Below are 5,539 nucleotides of genomic sequence, written 5' to 3'. Positions count from 1 at the left end.
TTTGTGACATTTCTTCAAACATGGAAAATATACTTTAGTGCTTAGCTATAGGTTTTAAAAAAGGTGCATATTTTTGTTGTCACCCAAACTCACCTCCTCTTCATTGTCTGATTAATTCTCTGCAGTCTACTAAAGTCTGCCCCTAGCTAAAGCAGACATATCAAGCAGTGGTTGCTGCCAGGTGGCACTTAGACCTCTTTGTGGATGGATATACTGTATATCTACTGCATAATGACTATGGACAGGTATGTAGATCCCCAAGACAGTTAGACAGACAGATTGCTGAGAGTAGGGAAAGCTTGTGATTTACTTGTGTTGTTGCTGAAGGCATGCTTGTCTTGTTGTCTCAAGCTGCTGTAGTAGAACAAGCCAATGCTACATGTGGGAGTAAGCCTACAATGGACTGCGCCTTCTTCGAGCAGCATATAATCTACTGCTTTAGCACGATGTGAAATGTAACCTGCTCGCAATCCTGTTATGAGGATTTTTGATTGTTGAAAAAAAAAAAGACAGATGAAATTCCTCGACCCACTCACACTCGGCTTGCCTTTCTGAGGAGCCTTGACTTTGATACATTATCAAGTTCAAGAGAATGATTCTCCTCATATCGGCTTACAGTCATGCCGATGGAAGCTTCGCCAAATTCTGAGCAAGTCGGTTCTTGCAGTATATGTCGTAAAGGGATATCAATCACATAGAGGGGATGGTGAAAGATCCAGGCTCTTGCCATTGTTTCCATTGTTGGGAAATACCTGTTTTTCATGTTCTGATGACCGCTTTCCTCATTCAGAGCAAAAGCCATGACTTCCTGCCATCTGGGTAAGCAAGTTTTATTGTTTCTGCTGGAAAACAAGTGCTCTAATTATAGCAGGAGAATTTGTGTTGTAATTTTTAAGTCAACTCTGATCTAAATTACAAATAACTATAATAGCTCAGCCTTTTAAAAGTCTGATCTGGGTGTTTTAGAGTAAAAGATGAGTATAAAGTTAGAGGAAGATTTTAGGTAAGGAGGAGGTGATCAGGACAAATCATTATGGGGTACTTTCAGTCTGAACCAGGTTGATAAATGATGACAATGTGTAGCTTTCATTATCAGTGACCCCTGTTCAATCAATGCTGGGGGGAAAAGATCCACGGTCGAGAGCATAAGGCTATAAGACAAAGTCGGGTCTCATCATCACTCAAGCTCCACAGCTACTCCCTGACAATCCCAATAATGACCTTTCTGAGGCACAAACTTTTGCACTTTTAATGACTCTGTACATCCCCAAGTGTCCCATGCAAACACACTGACCCAGGCTCATTGATGAGATGTGGGCAACCTCAGGCCAAATTTGGACCTCTGACATGCAGTCAAACCATGTTCCATGGCAACTCATTGCCATGACGACCTGCTGACTGATTGTCTGAACTGGCAGGGACTGACCTTGTTGATACTTTAAGCCCAGAGAAGAGTATCATTCAAGCCTTCATATTCCTGCCAGCCTGATCAATGGCACAGCCAACCCCTTATTAATCACACATTCGCAATGTTGAAATTATATTTCGTTGTATCTAGGTTTCTGGGTTTTTTTTGTAGCCAGCCTTCCTCAGGCTTCTCTTATTGTCCCAGATCAACCCAGGATCCCACTTGCAAATCCAACCACATCACTCTGGCTCATTCAAATTTGTACAAATTTCTCATGAGATCAGGTTGCCCAGACAGTGCAAGTACTTATAAAGAGATGTCTTCTGCACTGCCGCTTGCTTTATAAATGGCCTCTGCGTTGTACTTGGGCGCTTGTGAAATGTGGAATGCTAATCAAGGAATGGCGAACAGCAGGAGAATGAGATGAGTGTGAAAGGAGGGGTGTCTGTTCAGTCCATCTCATTTATTCCTACCCGCCTCCGAAAGGCAGCCAATTAAAACAGATTGTGTGAACATTGACATTTTTATGGTAAAATTCTAAATGTGTTGTTTGCGGGTGGTAGTACCTAATAACAGTCTATGTGCTACCCGGGTGTACATGCTATCAATGTCATTTTGGGCTTGAGTACAGGCATACCCAAGCCAGATGTGAGAATCTCAATGTGAGGATACACACAGGGGGAGGAGATCTGAGGGCTGGTGCATGGTGGGCAGTTTGATAGATTAAGAGGTGCACCACCCTCTGGAGCAGGTATCATCATTCAGCATGGCAGCTATTGTGCGAGTGTTATAGAGCTACCTGCTGAGGATCAGTGGTGCTAGCACACCTGTTCTGAGTTCCCATGGTCCATATTAAAGAACGAAAAGTAAAAGAAAAATATTGCATTCTGAATAAATTAACAAAACTGAATATGGAAAACATGATCACAACAGATCACCCACAACAAAGCATTTTATTTTTAACAAAATATAATGGCTGCAAAGACTGTATCATGCCATTAAACAGCAGAGACTCGCCTACGGTGAATGTCTAAGGGTGTAAAGAAGAAAAAAAGGAAGAGAAAGATAGAGCTCTCTCAACCCCTCTCAATCTTTCAGCAGAGCTGTGAAACAGATGCTGGGAGAAGCATTAACAAAAGAGAGAGAAGCACTTCTGACCGTGAGCCCCTTTGCTTGGCAAGTCCTGAAGGTAATAATGGTTAGCAACCTGAAAAATGTTCTTATCTGAAAAAAGCTCCAGACAGTAATAAATGAAATAATTGTACTAAACACATTAATCCATGTCAGTGGGCCCCGGGGGAGGGTCTGTGTGAGCGTTAGAGGTAGTGAATGGCACTAACCTGCCAACAAAAAGAGTCTCTCTTTTGCACACACACACACACACACACGTGCACTCACGCGCACACACACTTTCCCTTTCTCTCTCTCTCTCTTTCTCTTTCTCTCTCTCTCTCTCTCTCTCTCTGTCCCACTCACACCCACTCACTCTCTCCTCTGCAAACAGTGTATTTTTTTGCCCTGCCTTTCGGGAGGGACAGCTCGTTATTAATCTTACTGGCTTGCTTAGCTTCAGGCATCACAGCAGGGCAGCATCTGGGAAAGAGAGAGAGAGAGAGAGAGAGAGAGAGAGAGAGAGAGAGAGAGAGAGAGAAGGTCTATAGATGAGTGTGTCTGAGTCAGGACATGGATAATGCCTCCGTGATTTGTGAGTGCATGTGAGGCAAACTAAGACAAAGCATGTGTATACGTGTGATTGGACACGTTTGCGAGTAAATTACAAAAATGTGTGTGATATCATCACTCAACGAAATACGAGTGATTGAGAAAAAGGGGCAGAGAGAATGACAGAAAGAAAAATTACCCTATAAACTAATTAACTCATTAACTCATGTCGCAGAATGCAAAGGCACACTTCAGCTGGCCGGGCATTAATGACAGAAGAAGCTGGGAGGAGACGGGATCACAACAGCATCAGCGTTGGTAATCATCAGCAGAAGATGAAATGTGTGCTTTGACAGCATGGCGAGCATGTGGTCAGATCCAGATATTATGAGAACGCAGTGATGACATCTGGATCCAACACAATCCCACTTTGGAGCAGAGTGTAGTGCAGAGGCTTATGGGTTGTAGCACTGTGACCTTTCTGTGCACTTCATTAAAACAAAACGAAGGACTTTCATTTAAGGATTTTTTTTGCATGCGAAACCTCCTTTCCTGACCCCTCAGCCTACATGTAAGCTTCCGGTAGAAAAAAAAAGAGGTTTATGTTTTGGTTAGTGGAACTCAAATTGGAAAGATCTGTCCATCTGCAGAGAAGTGAATGAACCTGCAGCCTAAACACTGACCTTGTCCTAGAGCAGGGATCCCCAACCACCAGGCCAAGGACCAGTACCAGGCTGTGGATCATTTGGGTACTGGGCCAGACAGAAAGAATAAAAACTTACAATTAAAATGTTGTATATCTATATTATTAACTTCTTCATATTTAAATTATTTTATTCCGCAACTTATAGCATTTACAGTTTTTTTTCTATGCATCGATAAATTAAACTCCCACTGACTCTGTATGTGGTGAATCGAGTTACATTTATATTATATATGTAATAATTAAATGAATAATTAAATCATCTGATATAATACACACATTATTGTGTTTAGTTATGCGCGTGCCCCACACCCGTCCGTGGAAGAAATTGTCTTGCGTGAAACTGGTCCAAGGTGCAAAATGTTTGGGGAGTGCTGTCCTGAAGCAGATGGCCATCACTGAGTATTATTTGGTCAAATTTAGGCCTGAATCGGTGGAAAGATGGGATCAGAACTATATTTATAACAACGGTCCCAAATTGTATGTTAGATGATGGTTGAGTCTGAAAACACACAGGCTGTCCGGTTGGCTGATGGCGTGTGATTGGCTTCGGACGGCGCGTTTTAGCGACACTTTTGTATTGTAATGGAGAAGTAACGTGGCCGCGTGACGTCCCTTCAAATTTATGGTGATTTTCAACCTCAGTGTGCGGTGATGCACAGAGAGAGAGAGAGAGAGAGAGAGAGAGAGAGAGAGAGAGAGCTGGCAGGAGAAGAGCTGAATCAAATGAAATCTGAAATACCACACACGCGCGATGCTGCAAGACAGGCAAAGGCGGAGAAAATGTGGAGTTAAATATCATATCAAATAATCATGTTTTTAAAAGAAATCATATTAAGGTTGTTAAGAGGTGCGGTACAAAATGTCAGAGCCGTGTTAGTTTCACGTGCTGTCTCGTAGATGCGAAGCGACGAGCCGACAGCGCGCGCGCTCGCTCGTTCTCTCTCTCTCTCTCTCTCACACACACACACACACACACACACACACACACACACACTCTCTCTCTCTCTCTCTCTCTCTCTCTCTTTCTCACTCACTCAGGGGTATTTCCTTCCACGGAGAACAAGGTAGGGGCGGGCACGAGTCCGAGGCGTTTCGCCAATCTCCTCACAAAAGGAGGAGCTTAATGATGCTTTTGTAGCCAATAGAAGCTTTGGGACAATCTCACACCCCACGTGGGACAGAAATCCTGTGCGTATGAACGGACAGGCATTGAGTCCACTCTAGCCAATCATTGAGGAGCAAAGTGTTAATCTCAACCCGGATTGGTCGGCGATTTCTTGCGGCTGTCTATTCATCTTAATGTGCTCGACTTTTAACCCATTCCTCCCTAACATTTGGGTTTGCCTATTTTCACTTTCTTAAATATTATGCTTCATATGACTATTATTGTAATGTATTTGACTGATATATTATATACATTATAAATTATAATTCAATATACAATAGTATAAAGAAGAGCAGAATCAAAATATAGTCTCAAAATAACCTTAATGAAATGCCCCTATTTTGTTGTAAATTTTTTTACAATAACATTACATTATTTTACAATAGCATAACTCTCACATATATATATATATATATATATATATATATATATATATATATATATATATATATATATAGATAGATAGATAGATAGATAGATAGATAGATAGATAGATAGATAGATAGATAGATGATAGATAGATAGATAGATATTTATAAAATGGAATGTAAATTCCAGTATGCCGATTTCTTATCACGCAATTATTTAAACCCTGATT

The 5,539-nt window shown here is 41.5% G+C and overlaps 1 long non-coding RNA gene across 1 annotated transcript; it reads left to right on the top strand.

The window, feature by feature from the left end:
* Positions 1-267: 267 nt before the first annotated feature.
* Positions 268-5,269, top strand: LOC124388674. The gene is made up of 3 exons (XR_006926458.1): positions 268-819; positions 2,507-2,597; positions 3,306-5,269. It is a non-coding gene; the product is annotated as an uncharacterized LOC124388674 (long non-coding RNA).
* Positions 5,270-5,539: the final 270 nt, after the last annotated feature.

The sequence above is a fragment of the Silurus meridionalis genome, chromosome 7, assembly GCF_014805685.1.
Source record: "Silurus meridionalis isolate SWU-2019-XX chromosome 7, ASM1480568v1, whole genome shotgun sequence".
Lineage (NCBI taxonomy): Eukaryota > Metazoa > Chordata > Actinopteri > Siluriformes > Siluridae > Silurus > Silurus meridionalis.
This window is presented reverse-complemented; position numbering and strand designations above follow the sequence as displayed.